The following is a 20,063-nucleotide window of genomic DNA, read 5'->3' as shown; positions in this document are numbered from 1 at the left end:
GAGGCTTGGTGGTGGGGAGGAGGAATCTAAAGGTTTGCAGAAGTACAAAATGTGGTGAGCCAGTGCGGTTTGGTGGTTAGGGCTCAGACTAGGACCTTGGAAATCAGGGTTCAAGTCCCCCTAGGACACTAAGTGGAGTAGGTTGGGTCAAAAGACAAAGACTAGCCCAACCTCACAGGGTTGTTGTGAGAATAAAACAGAGAAGTGTGTAGTATAATAATAACAATAACAATAATAACAATAATTTATTATTTATACCCCGCCCATCTGGCTGGGTTTCCTCAGCCACTCTGGGAGGCTTCCAATCGAGTGTTAAAAACAAAACAGCATCAAATATTAAAAACTTCCCTAAACAGGGCTGCCTTCACATGTCTTTTAAAGAAAAGATAGCTGCTTATTTCCTTCCCATCTGAAGGGAGGGCGTTCCACAGGGCGGGCACCACTACTGAGAAGGCCCTCTGTCTGGTTCCCTGTAACCTCACTTCTCGCAGGGAGGGAACCACCAGAAGGTCCTCGGCGCTGGACCTCAGTGTCCGGGCTGAACGATGGGGGTGGAGATACTTCTTCAGGTATACAGGACCGAGGCCATTTATGATACTCTGAGTGCTTTAGAGGAAAGGTGGAGTGTTCATGTAATCAATACCCCAAAGAAAACAGTCTTTTTTAGTAGGGGGATGCGTAAAAGTGAGCTTTGGGAGAGGAACGGAATGGAGTAGCTTTGGAAAGGTTGGGGCCGACTGGAACCCTGAACAGGAGCATTCCACGCTGCAACGGGTCCCCCATCATAAATTTGGTGATATAAAAGATGAGGGAATAGTACTGTTAGCAGGATCTGTCTTTGGTTGGATAGAAAACTAGGTGAATAGGGATGGAGGAGAAATCAATTGAATTCACATTTAAAATTGGACCTACCGAATTCAGCCTTCTTGAAGCAATATGTGAACTGGAATCCAGTCATCCTTTGGAATTCGCAATTCACCACTTATCCCAAGTTTGAGATGAGATGACATTTTCCAAACAAAAATGTTTACAAAAATGCATACGTTAGCAAGTGTGCATAAAAATGAATATATTATTGAAAATAACATGCAATCCTATTATATGAGGGGAAAGCACTAGCACAGGGGTCACCAAACCTTTTCAGCAGCGGGCTGGTCCACTGGTCCTCAGACCTTGTGGGGGGCCAGACTATATTTTGAAAAAAAATATGAATGAATTCCTATGCCCCACAAATAACCCATAAATGCATTTTAAATAAAAGCACACGTTCTACTCATGTAAAAACACGCTGATTCCTGGACTGTCTGTGGGCTGGATTTAGAAGGCGATTGGGCCAGATCCGGCTTCTGGGCCTTAGTTTGCCTACCCATGCACTAGCAAAAACATGTACATTAGTCAGTGCTGAATCAAAAAAAAAAAAAAGGGTGTGCATTAGGAGAAATTCACATTAAATTACTGGCAAATTTTCATGACTTTCCCAAAAAACTGCAGAAAAGTGGAGAACTCAATTTAAGAATGGAAAAATGAGAAACTTCGAAAACCTGCCTGACTCCAACAGGGAAGACTGTCAATTCACTTTGGGAATTCTTATGGGGTGATACATCAGTGTGATCAAAGAGTGGAACTATCTCCCTCAGGAGGCTGTGGACTCTCCTTCCTTGGAGGTTTTTAAGCAGAAGTTAGATGGCCATCTGTCATGGATGCTTTAGTTGAATTTCAGGGGGTTGGACTAGATGATCCTTGAGGTCCCTCCCAACTCTACGGTTCTATGATTCTATGATTTAAACACAATATCTAGCCTTTTTTTAAATAAAAAAAATAAACTGTCATTCACAGACACCTGGAAACCACAATCAAATATTTTTTCCTGCACCTGTTGTGCCCATCAACTCCCAAGGGAAATTCTGTTGCTCTAAAAGGGCGTTCAGCTTACTGAAGCTGAAAACTCCCCCCAGCTTTGCACTTAGAATTCTCACCATGAGATGGCCCTATGGTAGAATGGATGGCGAGAAAAACTCTTTTCTGAAATAGCATGGAAGAAGCCCCTTTGTAACAGCTGCGCTTTACATACAGCTTTCAGTTGTACCTGTGCATCCAGGCACTGCCTAACCTCACAAAGTAATCAGGATGAATCCCCAAAGAGTAACCGACATTGTGCAAACCAGCCAGGAGGAATGTTTTAGAAAGGAGGTTGTCCTTTTACTGACTGAGTTAATCAAGGAAGGAATGGCTGCTCTAAACTTGGAACAGGGACGTCTTAAGCGGGGAATTCCAGGATCAAATCAGAAACTGGGACGGCTTCTGTAAATCCAGGACTGTCCCTGGAAAACAGGGACACTTGGAGGGTCAAGAAGGGAAGCAAAGAAGACCATCGGTGAATTAATCCCTGCTGGAGAGGCAGAGCAAACACTATACAGTGGTACCTCGGGTTAAGTACTTAATTCGTTCCGGAGGTCTGTTCTTAACCTGAAACTGTTCTTAACCTGAAGCACCACTTTAGCTAATGGGGCCTCCTGCTGCCACCACGCCGCCGAAGCACAATTTCTGTTCTCATCCTGAAGCAAAGTTCTTAACCTGAGGTACCATTTCTGGATTAGTGGAGTCTGTAACCTGAAGTGTCTGTAACCTGAAGCGTCTGTAATCTGAGGTACCACTGTAGAGGGAAAGCCGTTCAATGCTGGGATATCAGAATCCCCACCTTGCTGCATAAAGGACACACCCCATTACAATTGTGGCAGAAGCATGCTCCATTTATCCTCATCTGTGATGCAGCCATGGAAAGAATCAAGCAGGGATGAGCAACGCTGTGTCTCCCAAGATGCTCCTGGGCTCCATCTCCCATCAGCCCCAGCTGGTGCAACCAATGATCAGGAGGGGTTGGGAGTTGTTCAGCAACACCTGGAGCTCCACAGTTCCCCCACCCTTGAGACAGGTGCTTTATCTATATATGCATGCAAACACACCCACACACCCATGCCAGGAATCCTACATGTTTCTTCCTTTCAAAGACTGGACCCTAGAAGGGAGCAGAGATGCAGATTTGCATAAGGAAGACCTTAGTCAGGCCTCAGGAGGGTTTAAAGGAGAAGAGCATGAGGCTCTTGGACAGCAGAGCTGCTAGTCTGTCTTCTCCACCATGGGACTGAACCTTCTCCTCGTTGTCTTCTCGGCTTTTTGCAACGGTGAGAAATAGGGATTAGGTTTGATCAGGAGGGTTCCCTGATTAAGCAGCTGTCGACGTTGCTTTGAGCTGCTTTCCCATTTCTGCGATAGCTTCATCGCTTAGCATGGTACCTCGATCTCCAGAGACAGCAAGTGTGTGACAGTACTGCTCCCCAAAACCCTGTCTTTATCAGTACCAATAAAATCACGGGAAGCATGTCCCTTATTGACACTGTCAAGTTTCAGAGGTGAGTGATGCAATGGTTTGGTTTCCATCTTATTCTTCCCAGGTCTCAGTTCCCAGGCTGCGTTGACTCAGACAAATGGTCCCGTCTCCGTGGCCCTCAGAGGGTCAACAACCCTGTCCTGCACTCTGCAAGGCGTGGAGTTTATCAGCACAGTCCACCCATCCTGGTACCTTCAGAGAGAAGGGAAGGCTCCCCAGTTACTAATCTACAAGTCCAGAGAAAGAGCCACAGGTATCCCTGAGCGTTTTTCTGGAGAGACATATGGCAACACTGCAAAGCTAACTGTCTCCAGCATTGAGGAGGGCGACGAAGGGGATTATTATTGTGCATTGTGGCATGAAAACATGTTGCACCGTGATGCAGTCATATGTAGAACTGGAACAACAACACTCTGGGCCCGAAAGAGAGGTGCAGGAACAAGAGGAGTGGAGAGGAGAAAGGTGCTTGGACCTAAAACTGTTGCATGTTTAATGCACTGAAGTAGAGATTTTTGACTACAGAAAGATACTCTTTCAACTCCAGCTGTTAGCATCTACCTCAGTGTCTCCCATCGTTGGGTCTCCAGCTGTTTTTGGACTGCAACTTCCATCATCCTTAGCTGGCAAGACCAGTGGTCAGGGATGATGGGAATTGAGTGGCGAGTTCCTGTCCCCCCCCCGGGGGGGAAATAAAGACACATGACACAATTATTAAGGTTAATGGGCTAAATAAGGCCACAACTTTATTGGTTACAGGTGATGAGCAGTATTGGCTTAGGCATTGGTCCTAACTGACTATATCCGGCTTTAGCCCGTCCGCTTGAAGTCCGGGAAGGGTTAACCACCAGTAGGGGGAGTCCTGCTGATGCACATCAACTAGGAACTCCCCCGGGGTCACTGCTCGGGGGCGTGCCTTAGGCATCTGACAGGGTGCAGCAAAGGCCCTTCTGCTTATTTTGTAGCTTTAATACCCTCTGGGACAAGAGCAGGACATTTGGATGAAGAGTCTGCTGTCTGGCCCACTGGGCCACTGGAGGTTTAAGAGGGATGGGGAAGAGGCTGGTCAGAGATCCCATTGCTTCCTGTTCCTCCACGATGGCCTGGGCCTCCCTGATCATCTCAATCCTGTCTTCCATCGGTGAGAGCAATTGAATAGCGAAAGGAAGAGAAAAATCTGACAAAAGTCTTTTACACTATAATCCAATATTTGTGAAGGTTTGGGGTTGCTACACTGTGTGAGTTCTTGTTGCATGGTGAGTTCCCGACCCCCCCCCCCGGTGGAAATAAAGACACATGAAATATACTCCGAGTTGCACAGTGATTTCATGCTCTTTATTCAGCTCATAGTGGTGAGGAGGAATGAATGAAAGTCCCTTCAAAGTATCTGCTTTATATATATTATTTACACAGTGGGCTGCACATGATTGGCTAATTCCGGAATTCTACTGTAAGCCAATCAGGTTGTGGATTCACTTCTATCTGGAGCTGGATTGGGTGGTTCCTGCCAACCAATCATACTGCTGCATTGTTCTAGGACCAATCAGACTGCTGCATTCTGAATCCTATTGTTCTAGGACCAATCAGACTGCTGCATTTTGGATCCTATTGTTCTAGGACCAATCAGACTGCTGCAGTTTGGATCCTATTCAACTCAGTACATAACAACACATGACACAATTATTAAGGTTAATGGGCTAAAAAAAAGGCCACAACTTTATTGGTTGCAGGTGATGAGTGGTATTGGCTTAGGCATTGGTCCAAGAAGAAGAAGAAGAAGAAGAAGAAGAAGAAGAAGAAGAAGAAGAAGAAGAGTTTGGATTTGATATCCCGCTTTATCACTACCCTAAGGAGTCTCAAAGCGGCTAACATTCTCCTTTCCCTTCCTCCCCCACAACAAACACTCTGTGAGGTGAGTGGGGCTGAGAGACTTCAGAGAAGTGTGACTAGCCCAAGGTCATCCAGCTGCTGCTTGTGGAGGAGTGGGGAATTGAACCCAGTTCACCAGATTATGAGTCCACCACTCTTAACCACTACACCACACTGGCTCTCCTAACCGACTATATCTGACTCCAGCCCATCTGCTTGAAGTCTGGGAAGGGTTAACCACCAGTAGGGGGAGTCCTGCTGATGCACATCAACTAGGAACTCCCCCTGGGGTCACTGATAGGGGGCGTGCCAGCTGGCGGTCAGCAAAGAGGGAGATTCCTGGCCACGTCCTGCCTATTTAGGGCAGACCACGTCCTCAAATCAGCTGACTGGCCGGCTAGGGGGTGATGTGCGTGGAGGGGCTGTGAAGTCCGCAACCCCACCTCCTCCTTAAGGCGGAAGTGGCTTTCCCTTCCAGGTCCCAGTGCCCAGCAGCAGCTCCACCCCCTGAAGCCCTCAGAAGTTGTGTCTGCAGGAGATACGGTCACTTTTTCCTGCAGCTTCAGTGGTGGAACCATCACTGATGGCAACTACCCTCTCTGGGTCCAGCAGAAACTGGGGAATTCTCCACGGCTGTTGATTGACCAGACCAGCAGAAGAGTGCCAGGCATAGCAGACCATTTCTCTGGCTCTAAGTCAGGGAACACCATGTCCCTGACCATCACAGGAGCCACGGCAGAAGACGAGGCTGATTATTACCGCACCATTAATATCCCTGGCCAGTATGTCACAGTGGTCCATGCACGTGGGGAAGCGAGACAAAAACTCTCCTAAACTGCCTCCATTAGCCTAAGTTCCTCTTGCGGTGAATGAAATCTTGAGGGAATTTTCACAAGCTGTCAAGACTGAGGAGAAAATTTACAAACATTAGAGAATGGTCAGCAAAATTATAATTTATCAATTCATATTATGACTTTCCTATTTTATTTTCAAAACTTCAAATATAACTGAAAAATAAATCAAATGTGAGTGCTTTAAACTCTGTGAACTAAGTCCTACTCAGAGTAAACCCACTGAAATGAATGAACCTAAGGAAGCCATGTGTATTTAATAGATCCTCTTGGAATAGGACTAGCCCATTATACCCTGCTTTCTTTCTAATATTGTACTTGTTAGGCAGTCCTTCCCAATATGATTTCCCCCCTCTTTAACCGACCAGTATCTGTTGATCTTTTATTGACATTCATTATTATTACAGTGGTGCCTCGCAAGACGAAATTAATTCGTTCCGCAAGTTCTTTCTTCTTGCGAGTTTTTCGTCTTGCGAAGCACGGTTTCCCATAGGAATGCATTGAAAATCAATTAATGCGTTCCTAGGGAAACCGCTTGCCAGGCTGGCGGTGCGGAGAAGGGCTTTTCTCCGCACCGCAAGCCTTCAGGACAGGTACGGGAACAGAGGGGAAGGCGCGCAGCGCTTTCCCTCTGTTCCCGGGGCTTGCGTGGGAGGAGGGTTTTTCCTCCCCACCGCCAACATTCAGAACAGCATTCTGAATGTTGGCGGTGGGAAGGAAAACCCTCCTCCCACCCCAAGTCTTCAGGACAGCCATCCGATGTCCGGCGGCGGGAGGAGACGTCCCCCCCCGCCGGACATCGGAGCTTTGTTCCGATGTCCGGCGGCGGGAGGAGACGTTCCCCCCCGCCGGACATCGGAGCTTCGTTCCGATGTCCGTTGGAGGGAGGAGACGTTCCCCCCCCCGCTGGACATCGGAGCTTCGTTCCGATGTCCGTTGGAGGGAGGAGACGTTCCCCCCCCCGCCGGACATCGGAGCTTCGTTCCGATGTCCGTTGGAGGGAGGAGACGTTCCCCCCCCCGCCGGACATCGGAGCTTCGTTCCGATGTCCGGCGGCGGGAGGAGACGTTCCCCCCCCGCCGGACATCGGAGCTTCGTTCCGATGTCCGTTGGAGGGAGGAGACGTTCCCCCCCCCGCCGGACATCGGAGCTTCGTTCCGATGTCCGTTGGAGGGAGGAGACGTTCCCCCCCCCGCCGGACATCGGAGCTTCGTTCCGATGTCCGGCGGCGGGAGGAGACGTTCCCCCCCGCCGGACATCGGAGCTTCGTTCCGATGTCCGGCGGCGGGAGGAGACGTCCCCCCCCGCCGGACATCGGAGCTCCGTTCCGATGTCCGGCGGCGGGAGGAGACGTTCCCCCCCCGCCGGACATCGGAGCTTCGTTCCGATGTCCGGCGGCGGGAGGAGACGTTCCCCCCCCGCCGGACATCGGAGCTTCGTTCCGATGTCCGGCGGCGGGAGGAGACGTTCCCCCCCCGCCGGACATCGGAGCTTCGTTCCAATGTCCGGCGGCGGGAGGAGACGTTCCCCCTCCCCGCCGGACATCGGAGCTTCGTTCCAATGTCCGGCGGCGGGAGGAGGTCCGAGGACAGTGGGGAAGACGCGCTGCGCTTCCCCGCTGTCCCGGAGATTTCCCTATGGGCTGTCATCTTGCGAAGCAAGCCCATAGGGAAATTCGTTTTGCGAAGCGCCTCCAAAACGGAAAACCCTTTCGTCTAGCGGGTTTTCCGTCTTGCGAGGCGTTCGTCTTGCGGGGTACCACTGTATTAGTATTATTCTCATAGCTGTCAACTTACAGATTTGAAAATAAGGGACCAGCAGCCTCGAAAATAAGGGATCAGCAGCCAAAATAAGGGATTTTCGGAGCACAGGTATTGTAATGGGATGATTAGCTGCTTGTGCGTAAAATCGTGCTCCCTCAGAGTTTGTGCGACTCCACAAACCTCTGTGTGTGACAGAGCTCCACAAACATGTCTGCTCTTAGTCACTCGTAGAGTCTGACAGTGGCTGTCTGCGGAAGCGTTTCCAGCAAAGAAGCTCCTTAACGGAAACGCGTCTCCTGGACTCACGGCGTGACAGTTTCCGGCGAGGTGTGGGTCTCCCTATGGGAGACTCAGATACCTCCCCACTGTTCTCGCTGGAAGCGTCTCTGAGCCCTCCCTCCTGCTCGCATTCCCTCAGAGATCCACTCCTCCCCCTGCTGGTTCCTGCCTCAGCTGTTGAGTCTCTTTCTTCCTCCCTGAGACCCTCCACCGCCTGATGCTCCGATGGCAGTTCCCTGACATCCACCTCCCCTCCAGGGCCCCCCTCACCCCTCCCATTTCCTCTTCCCTGGGAGGTGAAGGGTTAAAACCCCGAAAAGAATCTTCTTCATCTTCAGACGTCTCGAACAACTCCCTCCATCGATCGCCGTCCTGGCTCGCTGAATCCTCCTCCTCTTCGGAATCTGTGAACCCCTCCAACTCCTCTTCCTCGTCGGTGGTGGCAAAGTATTTCCTTCGGAACCTCGCTACAGGCTGAGGTTTGCGTGGGAACCTCTGATGAAAAGTTTCTATTAAAAATTCGTCATTGACATCCTCTGCCCTAACCCAGGTGTTTTCCGACTCCGGTTCCCCTTCCCACATTACCAAATACTCAACTTGATCTCCCTTCCACCTGGAATCGAGGATCTCCGCTACATGGTAGCTGTGTTCCTTCTCCTCCATTGCTGGTCCCCTAGTGACCCTCCCTTCACTGTCCCCTTTATACGGTGACAGCAATGACCTGTGGAAAACTGGGTGCAGCTTCATGTGGTTCGGTAACCGGAGTCTGAAAGCCACTGGGTTGACCTGCTGCATGACTTCAAATGGTCCCAGCCTTTTGGGTCTTAACTTCTTACAACCCCCTTTGAATGGCAACCCTTGGGTTGACAGCCACACTTGGTCCCCCACCCTGATGCTTTCACCTTCCCTTCTGTTTTTGTCTGCCTGCCTCTTATATTCCTCCTTAGCCCTGTTTAAGTTGAGTTGGAGCTGGCGATGGATCGCTTCCATTTCTTCAACGAACTGTTCTGCAGCTGGAACGCTCCAGTTCTCCCCTTCCCCCCCTGGGAAGGCTCTGGGATGGCACCCGTGATTAGCCAAAAAGGGGCTCATCCCCGTGGACACGTTCTCTGCATTGTTGTAGGCAAATTCTGCCAACGCCAGCTTCTCCACCCAATCATTCTCTCTGTCATTCACATAACACCTCAAATATTGCTGGAGAACACCATTAGCTCTTTCCGCCTGCCCGTTGGTTTCTGGATGACGGGCCGTTGAGAAATTAACCTCAACATGCAGTAAGCTCATGAGCTTCCTCCAGAACCTGGAAGTAAATTGTTTCCCTCGGTCTGAAACCACCCTCAAGGGGGCGCCATGCAACCTAAACACATTTTCTACAAACAATTTGGCTGTTTCTTCTGCTGTGACCGCATGTGAGCAGGCTATAAAGTGGGCCATTTTAGTTAACAGGTCTACCACAACCATGATGGCTGTTTTCCCTCTAGACCTTGGCAGATCAGTCATAAAATCTATGGCCACTGCTTCCCACGGTCTTTCAGGTGTGGGTAGTGGTTCTAATAAACCTGCCGGTGCCCGCCTCTCCCCCTTGGCTCGTTGGCATTGTTCACACCCTCTCACATACTCCCGCACATCTTCCCTGACCTTGGGCCACCAAAATTCCCTGGTAACCAGCCACATGGTTTTGTGTTGCCCAAAATGCCCCGCTGTGGGGCTATCGTGCAGTTGCTTGAGTACCTTCTCCCTCAATTCCCCTTCGGGTATATATAACGCTCCCTTGTAGTACAATGCCCCGTTTCTCTCCTCAAAACCCCCGGGTTTGTCTCCCTCCCTCCTGAGACCCCTGAGTTTGTCCTGGGCGTATTCATCATGCACCGTACCCTCTACCAACTCCCTTTGCCCCACCAATGCCGCCCCACACACCCAGCGGTCCTCTGGAATGACATGGGTCTCTTCGGGTGCTCCCTCCCCCTCCAAATATTCAGGTTTGCGTGAGAGAGCGTCCGCCCTAACGTTCTCTGGGCCTGGCACGTAACAAATCTCAAAGTTAAATTTGGAGAACTCCTGGGCCCATCTCAACTGCCGTTGGTTGAGCACTCGCGCAGTTCTCCAATACTCTAGATTCTTATGGTCCGTGCACACTTGCACCTTATGTTGTGCACCAATTAGCAGGTGCCTCCATTTCCGGAAAGCCTCATGAATAGCAAGAAGTTCCCGGTCGTACACCGTGTAGTTCCTCTCGGATTTGTTCAGCTTTCGCGAAAAGAAGGCACACGGTCGCCACTCTGACTCCTCCTTCCCCGACTGCAGAAGAAGCACCGCCCCTATGGCTCTGTCAGAGGCGTCTGTTTCGACCCTCAGCTTCCTTTGTAAGTCCACATGCAGAAGTTGTTCTTCCGAGGCGAAGGCCCTCTTCAGTTCCTCAAACGCTCGCTCCGCCTCCGCCGTCCATACAAACTTCTTTTTACTGCTGAGACAGTCCGTAATGGGCGCCGTCAGGTGGGCGAAGTTTCGGATGAACTTACGATAAAAGTTTCCAAACCCTAGGAACCTCTGCACATCCTTCTTGGTCTTGGGTGTTTTCCAGTCCAGCACTGCCAATCCCTTGTCTGACAGGCGGTACCCCAGGAATTCCACCTCCTTGGTATGAAACTGACACTTCTCCAGTTTCACCCACAGCCTGTTGGCTTGCAGCCTGCTCAACACTTCTCTGACGTCTCTCACATGTTGCTCCTCATTCTCCGAATACACCAACACATCATCTAGGAAGGCAACACAATTCTTGTAGAGCAAAGGACCCAGTACGTGGTTCATAAAAGATTGAAAGCACGCTGAGCCTGCTTGTAATCCAAAAGGCATAACGAGATATTCAAATGCCCCCAAAGGGGTAAACATGGTGGTTTTCCATTCATCCCCTTTCCTTATACGTATCAGGTTGTACGCCCCCCTTAGATCCAGCTTTGTAAAAATCTTTCCCTTCCTCACCCTGGTCAAAATATCATCAATCCTGGGCATAGGGAAAGTCACTGGTTCAGTCACTGCATTTAACCTCCTAAAATCACATACAAGTCTCGGCTTGTCCGTGTGCTTTTTATCCACAAAAAACACTGGGCTACCCCCCGCTGCTTTGGACTCTCTGATGAAGCCCCTCTTCAGGTTCTTGTCAATAAATTCTCGCAACTCCTGCATTTCTCTGTCTGACATGGCATACAACTTGCCCACAGGAAGCTGTGCTCCAGGGAGTAGATTGATCTGGCAATCAAAGGGCCTATGAGGGGGTAGTTGGTCAGCTTCCTTCTCGCTGAACACGTCGCTGAGATCTGCATACTGTGGTGGCACCTTCACCTTCTCCATTACTTCTGTCCCTGCTAGGGTGGCTTGGGCCCCTGCTGAACCCTTTTCCCCTTTGCAGTGTTCTAAGCAATGTGCTGAACCAAAGGAAACCACTCTTTGATGCCAGCCCACCAGCGGATCATGTAGCGCTAGCCAGCTCATTCCCAAAATAATGGGAGCGCCTCCCAAGGTGGCCACATTAAACGCTATCAGTTCTGTGTGCCTTGCCACCCTCATTATCATTGGGACAGTCTGCAAGCTGACTCCTCCTCCCAACAACTCCCTGCCATCAATCGTGGTCACCTGCAGGAGGTTGCTTAAAGGGATCGTCTGTATCTGGTGTTCAGCAGCAAACTCCTTGCTCATAAAATTGCAGGAGCTGCCTGAGTCCAACAGCGCCTTTATTTTTAGGGGGTGTCCATTTTGCAGCTCTAGCGACACATCAATAACTAGAGCAGGTTGAGGAGCTTCTGGCACGGGCACTTTCACTGCTCTTTGGCCTGGCTGCAGTGCCCCGACTGTGGCAACCAGGCGTTGGCTTTTACCTGCTCCGTTTCTCCCTGCTCTCCTCCCTCAACAGCTCCCACCATCCCTTGCCATTCCTTCCTCTGGGGGCAGACTCTGGCAAAGTGGCCTGGCTGTTGGCAGAGATAGCATTTCCGGGCGCCTTTTCCCTCCTTCTTAACCCCCTCACTGGGTTTTGAAAATGCGCGCGCGCGCGCTGTTCCGATTTCCATCGGCTCTGCCGGCGGGAAAGCTGGCTCAGGAATGTCTGGAATGCGGAACTCCTTCCAACGTTCCCCTCTCCCTTCCCGCCTCTCCAAGGCTCTTGCCTCCTGACGCGCTCCTATGGTCAGCGCAGATTTGGTCAGCTGATCCATAGACACCGCCCTGGGGCTCCGGGACAGCTCGTCTTTCACAGCCGAAGAAAGACCTTCTTCAAATAGCATCTGAATAGGTGCCGCCGATAAATCCCAACCCAGTCTGTGAGTCAGCATGGTAAACTCAGTCCAGTACTCACGGACAGATCGGCTTCCCTGCTTGCAAGCCATTAGCTGTCTGCGCACCACCCCTTCCTCAATATCGCTGGAAAACATGATATCCATTGCTCTAAAGAACTTCATCGTGTCCTTTAGGACGTCATTGTGCGTTGCCATTAGGGGTCGAACCCAGTCCCGCGCCCCTTTCTCAAGATGCCCAATTACGAAAGCAACTCGCGATTCCTCATCAGGGAACTCATCGAACTGCACATTAATGGCATATTGCATCTCTGTCCTAAAGGCATGGTAATCCTTGGGGTCCCCCCCAAACTTCTGCACCAATCCTGGTACCTTTCTGGGGAACTGAGTGGCTCTCCCCTTCTTGTCTGCATCCTGAGCCCTTCTCTCCTCAAGCCTCGCCGTCTGCAGCGCAAGTTGGACTTCCAACGCTCGGTACCTTTCTTCCAAGCTTGGACCAGCGCCAACTCCTGCTCCTCCGGTTCCGGCTGGTTCGCTCATGATGCTTTCTCCTGCACAGGCAGCGTACAGAGACTGTCAGACTGCTGTAATGGGATGATTAGCTGCTTGTGCGTAAAATCGTGCTCCCTCAGAGTTTGTGCGACTCCACAAACCTCTGTGTGTGACAGAGCTCCACAAACATGTCTGCTCTTAGTCACTCGTAGAGTCTGACAGTGGCTGTCTGCGGAAGCGTTTCCAGCAAAGAAGCTCCTTAACGGAAACGCGTCTCCTGGACTCACGGCGTGACAGTTTCCGGCGAGGTGTGGGTCTCCCTATGGGAGACTCAGATACCTCCCCACTGTTCTCGCTGGAAGCGTCTCTGAGCCCTCCCTCCTGCTCGCATTCCCTCAGAGATCCACTCCTCCCCCTGCTGGTTCCTGCCTCAGCTGTTGAGTCTCTTTCTTCCTCCCTGAGACCCTCCACCGCCTGATGCTCCGATGGCAGTTCCCTGACAGGTATGTTCAACTTCTGAGCCCCTCTGAGCCAAAGGCAGAAAGCCCAGCCAGCAGCCAAACAAAGCCTCAAGCGGTGGTTCCCACAGCGCAGCAACCCGGCAAAGGGGATGCAGCAAGGAAAAGCACCGTCACCTCTCTGCTGGGAAGCGCTGAGCAGAGGCAAGTTCCCAGGCAACGCGGCCGATTTGATTGGCACAAGGCATGCAAGCTCCACCCCCCAGTTGTTCTTAGACTCCTTATTGGGTGAGCAACGCAGCCAAGCAACACAGTTGGAGCCTCCCTCCTCCCTGGCCGGCAGGGAGGGAGGGAGAGGAGCTGCTTCCTTTGAAACCCGGGAAATTTAAGGGACATCATCAATAAGGGACAGCAGCAGGACACAGCGCTGAGATAAGGGACTTTCCCGCCAAATAAGGGACGGTTGACAGCCATTATTATTATTATTATTATTATTATTATTATTATTATTATTATTACAGATATTTATTTGTTTGTTTTATTGCATTGTAATGTTTTTGTGTTGCAAGCTGCATTAATATATGTTCTTAAAGTGCAGCTTGTAAATATTAAACAGATAGATAAGACGATACATCTACGATCAGGTTGTTTGCCACGATGTCCTTCAAATTCCATTCAGCATATTTAAAGAGCAACCCGGCAAATTAGCGAGCCGGCATCGTAGCCTAAACCAGAGGGAGCCAACGTTGTGCCATTGGGTCGTTCCTGGACATAAATGATCCTTTTAAAGTTCTGCACAGTGCTTAGCAACATCCCTTTATTGACACAGAAGGAAACCAGCTGTCTGGAGCAGCCAATGAGCTTCAAGGATATTTGCATGCAGGGACGCTTCTTGCATTGAAAAGGGGATCGTCTAATTCCTCTAGCTAGAAACCCCTTTGTCCCAGGAAGCTGTGAATTCCTCACCATGGCTCAGCTCTTGAAAGTCTTCCTATTTCTCGCTTGCTGTTGCTGGGGTAGGAGGGAGGATTTAAACATGTTTTATTAAATATATTCCCCTAGTTTCTCCTCCCTGCCCCTATTTGATGCCAGGGTATTCACTTTCTGATCCTCCATTTCCACTTAATTTTTTTGCTACCGTTTTTTGTTCCAGGTTGTGAGGCGCAGTTCACGATGACTCAGCCACCCTTCGTCTCGGCCTCCATGGGAGAAACAGTCGGGATCTCTTGTACGAGAAGCAGTGGGGGTATAAGAAGCAAGTGGAATCACTGGTACCAACAGAAACCCAACAGCGCTCCGATACTGCTAATATACAAGGATGAAGAGAGAGTGTCGGGGATCCCAGAGCGATTCTCTGGTTCTTATGACACCTCGGCCAATTCTGTCACCTTAACCATCTCCAATGTCCAAGCAGAAGATGAAGCTCACTATTACTGTCAAGCTGAAGACAGCAGTACACACACAATGATACAAGCTGATGAGGAAGTGAGACAAAAACCTTCCTTTAGGTGATTAGCTCTACTTGGTATTGCTTGCAGCTGGTAGATGTAAGAGCTGACCTTGTTCTCTTAAGGACTCATGGGACAATTCATGCCAAACTTCAGCACTTGCTACCAAGCCATGTTCAGGATCCTTGTATTAATTTACAAAGCACTGGGTAACCCTCTTTTGAGAGGCTAGTTTAAGTTATGGACACTGAAATATGCTCAGAGTCGAGTGTGGATTTCATGCTCTTTATTCAGCTCATAGTAGTGAGGAGTGCAAGTTCCCCCCAAATATCTGCTTTATATACATTATTTACACAATAGGCCGCACGTGATTGGCTAATTCTGGGATTCTCCTGTAGGCCAATCAGGTTGCGGATTCACTTCCATCTGGAGCTGGATTGGGTGGCTCCTGCGGACCACTCATACTGCTGTATTGTTCTAGGACCAATCAGACTGTTGCATACTGAATCCTATTGTTCTAGGACCAATCAGACTGCTGCCTTTTGGATCCTATTCAACTCAGTACATAACAGACACACAGGTGAAGATGGTGAAAAATGGATCGCAGAGATGGAATATAATATCAGATGGAATTGTGTGTGTAAAGTAAAAATTAAAAAGGGGGGAGGAAGAGAAGCTCTAGTCTACAAAAGGTCTATGAAGGAAACTTAGAGCGGCCTCTTTCCCTAGCCTTTATTATCCTCAGACTGAACTGAATTTAATTTACAGTCATACCTTGGGTTGCAAACGTGATCCATGCGGGAGGCACGTTCACAAACCACATGCGAACATCATGGGTTCAGCACAGGATCCTTTCTGTTTTGAATCACCGGTAGGTGCCACTGTTGCTCTTTTTGCACAGGGGAAGTGGTGGGGAGGCAGGTAGAATTTGCTACTATGACTTACCGTATACCCCACGTACATTGGGTCAACTCAGGGGTCACCTCCCCTGCCCCATCCCACAACTGGTCCTGAATAAGTTCAGCCATGGGGGCTAATGTTGAAATATGGTTTCAAAACCTAATAGATTTTTGAGGGAAGTCTTCGTCTCGGAACTAGGCATAGGGAGGGATGGGCCATAGCTCAGTGGCGGAGCAAGTCTCCTGTGTGTAGAAGGAAGGCCCCGGATTCAATCCTCAGCATCTCCAGCTAGGGACAGGGATGTATCCTGCCTGAAATAACCCGGAGAGCTTCTGCTAGACAACCCAGAGCTAGATGAGTCCATGGTCTGACTTGGTGTAAGGCAGCTTCCTATACTGGTATGAACCCGTTCATAAACAGGATACAGTATTTGCATGTGTTTGCATTTCTCCAGTCCTGAGAGGTTTAAGGGAGACCATCTGGGTTCTGCTCAGAGAAACCATTGGTTCGGGAACCTGATACTACTCCGTTTCCCCTGTCATGGCCTGGACTCCTCTCTTCCTCGTCCTCTCTGTTTACTGCACTGGTTGGTAATGGGGAGCATCTGCTTTCTCTTTATGGGGGATATGGGTTCTAGCTCAGTGGTACAGCACCTTCACAAGGTCTAGGGCTCAATCCCCAGCATCTCCTGATAAGGCTGAAAAAGGCTTCTGCTGGTGTTCGGGATAGACCATGGGTAGTCAACATGACACCTTGAACATGTTGTTGGACTACTGCTCCTATACTCCCTGATCGTCGTCCCTTATGGCTGGGGCTGATGGAAGCTGGAGTCTAATGACATCAGGAAAGCACCCCATTGGCTGTCCCTGGGGTAGATAATACCAGGCTGGGTTTGACTGATGGTATGACTCAGCAGGAGGCATCTCCATCTCCATCATCTCCATCTCCATTATCTCCTTTTCTCTCCTAATCATCAACTTTTGAGAAGTGATCTGACAATATTAACCACTTGGGACCAGTTTACCTGCAAGATCTCCTTACGCTATATATGCCCACTCAACCACTTCGATCTGTGGAACTGGCACCATTACGGGTGCCACATAATGCTCATTCCGCATTGGTAAGAAATCAATCTTTTTGTGTAGCAGCCCCCACACTTGGGAATTCCCTGCCTATTGACACCCAGGCAGAAGCCTTCCCTGTATTCCCTGTGCTAAGAACCTTTTAGTTTAGACCAGCTTACTCAGGTATGTAGAACGTGGCATGTGTTTTAACGTGCCTTTAGCTTATATCTGATTCTGATTATTTTTTGGGGGGAATGTTTTAGATAGTTGTTTTTAAGGATCATTTTGGGTTTTTTTCCTATTCTTCTTTGAGGGGTGTTTTTAACAATCAAATGGTGTGTGTGTGTGTGTGTGTGTGTGTGTGTGTGAAACAATAATAATAACTACCAATAATAACAACACTGCTCTTCCACAAGTTTTTCTCTCCTTCCTCTCACCTTGATGGAACACAATTCTCGCCAGCAATAGCCTCCCTCTTTGCTTTTCTTCTAGGGAGTGTTTCTCAGTTCTCCCTAACTCAGCCACCCTCCATGTCGGCATCCCTTGGAGAAACCGCCAGCATCTCCTGTCGGAGGAGCAGCGGATACATTGGCACCTACAATGTCGCCTGGTATGAACAGAAGCCTGGTAGTGCCCCCAAAATCCTGATCTACTGGTTTAGCACCAGAAGCTCTGGAACACCAGAGCGGTTCTCAGGTTCTGTCAACAAACATTCCAACACAGCCACCTTAACCATCTCCAAGCTTCAACCAGAAGACGAGGCTGATTATTACTGTTTGTCTTATGACGGCAGCTACAAGTACGCACGGCGATGCAGTCCCTGGGGAAGTGAGGCAAAAACCTCTTTGCAGAAACCCAGCATTGCTTGCAATGAGCGACCGCAGGATAGAAGCTGCACGATCGCTCCTGACCACTTCCCTCCAGCCTGACTTGCCTTAAGAGTCATAACCACAGATCTCCGCTGCATTAAAACAGAAATACGATTGCTGAAAATGTTGTGGTTCAAGCTGAGCCTGTGGTCACTAGAGGGAAGGAACCTGTTTCAATGCAATGGTTGAGCCTCTGGAACTGTTGCCATTCTCACCCTATTTCTCCAAAAGACAAGAAGTTCCAGGACTGTAGTGCTTCCACAAGTTTGGCTCCCTTTGGAAGAAGTTCTTTGGAGGTTTATGGATATTTTGAAATACTTGTGCTTATTTACAAAGACTTGGGACTGCTGTCCCAGCTCACTCCGTTCCCCTGTCAGATTGCATTTCTTGGTACAGAAGAGATTGATCTGATGTGTAGAGATCTTTCCTATTCTGATTCATTCAAGAGGGTTCTGGAAGCTTCTCTGTGTGAAACAAGCAGAAGGTTTGTGATGTTTGGGTTATTCCTTCAGAGAAGCGGAATACAGGTGGCTTAAATTGATTCTGTTATCTCTTCAGTCAAGGTCACGCTGACTATAATAGTAAGGCCAGAAGGAACCTGGGTTTCACCTCTCTCTTTCTATCTTTTTCTTTTTTTTTTTTTATAAAATTTTTATTGGTTTTACAACATTTTTAAGAAAAACAAACAGACACAAAAAGTGACAGACATACATGAATAGTTTCAAACATATTTTCATAAACCTCTTTTCTTGAACTTCCCCATACCCCCCCTCTCTGCATCCCAATGTCCATAATTCAACTAGCAACTCCCAGTTGTTACTTTCTAATCTCTATCATCTTAGTCCTCTTTTATAGTCTAGCCTTGTATCCCTGTACCCTTTTGCTTCTGGAAACCACAACATTTTAGCATTCATTAAGTTTATAGTAGTCCTTAAGATAACTTTTAAATTTTCTCCATTCTTCTTCCACCGTCTCTTTTCGTTGATCACGGATTCTGCCTGTCATCTCGGCCAGTGTCATATAGTCCATCACTTTCATCTGCCATTCTTCCAAAGTGGGTAAATCTTGTGTCTTCCAATACTTTGCGATAAGTATTCTTGCTGCTGTTGTGGCATACATAAAGAAAGTTCTATCTTTCTTTGTCACCAATTGGCCGACAATGCCCAAGAGGAAGGCCTCTGGTTTTTTAGAAAAGGTACATTTAAGTACCTTTTTCATTTCATTATAGATCATTTCCCAGAAGGCCTTTATCTTCGGGCATGTCCACCAAAGGTGATAGAAAGTACCTTCAGTCTCTTTACACTTCCAACATTTATTGTCGGGCAAATGATAGATTTTTGCCAGTTTGACTGGGGTCATGTACCACCTGTAAACCATTTTCATAATGTTTTCCTTTAAGGCATTACATGCCGTAAATTTAATACCGGTGTTCCATAACCATTCCCAGTCAGCTGACATAATGTTATGTCCAACATCCTGAGCCCACTTAATCATAGCCGATTTAACTGTTTCATCCTGTGTGTTCCATTTCAACAACAAGTTGTACATTCTAGATAGATTCTTAGTATTGGGTTCTAACAATTCGGTCTCTAGTTTTGATTTTTCCACCTGGAAACCGATTTTCCTATCCTGTTTAAAAAATTCCATTATTTGGCGATATTGGAACCAATTTTCTACTTTATGCTTCAATTTCTCCTGACTTTGTAGTTTGAATTTATCTCCATCCTGTTCTAAGATTTCCCAATACTTCGGCCATCCGACCTCCATATTGAGTTTCTTCACTGCTTTAGCCTCCACTGGTGACACCCATCTAGGGGTTTTATTTTCCAATAGATCTTTATATCTTATCCAAACATTAAATAATGCTTTTCTAACAATGTGATTTTTAAAGGCACTGTTAACTTTATCATACCAAAGATATGCATGCCAACCGAAAGCATTATTGAAACCTTCCAGATCTAAGATGTCCGTGTTCTCGAGGAGCATCCATTCTTTCAGCCAGCAAAAAGCTGCTGCCTCATAATACAATTTTAGGTCCGGCAGGGCAAAACCCCCTCTTTCTTTAGCGTCAGTCAATATTTTAAATTTAATTCGGGGCTTTTTGCCCTGCCAGACAAATTTCGAGATGTCTTTGTGCCACCTCTTAAAACATTCCATCTTGTCAAGAATCTGCAAGGTCTGAAACAAAAACAACATTCTAGGCAATACATTCATTTTAATTACTGCAATTCGGCCTAACATTGACAGTTTCAAATTTGACCATATTTCTAGATCTTTTTTAATTTCTGACCAACATTTTTCATAGTTGTCCTTATACAAATTCACATTCTTAGATGTTAAATAAACCCCTAGGTATTTCACCTTCTTGACCACAGTCAAACCTGTTTCCTCTTGAAATT

General features: G+C 48.4%; 1 protein-coding gene and 1 long non-coding RNA gene across 2 annotated transcripts in view; one reads left to right on the top strand and one right to left on the bottom strand.

Annotated features, from left to right (window-relative positions):
• The window catches only part of LOC308575860 (solute carrier family 2, facilitated glucose transporter member 11-like), a 291,734-nt gene that overhangs the window by 53,288 nt on the left and 218,383 nt on the right, over nucleotides 1–20,063 (bottom strand). The window lies entirely within an intron of this gene.
• On the top strand, nucleotides 14,235–18,290 carry LOC308576057. Its single transcript, XR_014003034.1, has 3 exons — nucleotides 14,235–14,399; nucleotides 14,537–14,891; nucleotides 17,288–18,290. It is a non-coding gene; the product is annotated as an uncharacterized lncRNA (long non-coding RNA).

The sequence above is a fragment of the Podarcis bocagei genome, assembly GCF_964188305.1.
Source record: "Podarcis bocagei genome assembly, chromosome: 16".
Taxonomy (NCBI): Eukaryota; Metazoa; Chordata; class Lepidosauria; order Squamata; family Lacertidae; genus Podarcis; species Podarcis bocagei.
This window is presented reverse-complemented; position numbering and strand designations above follow the sequence as displayed.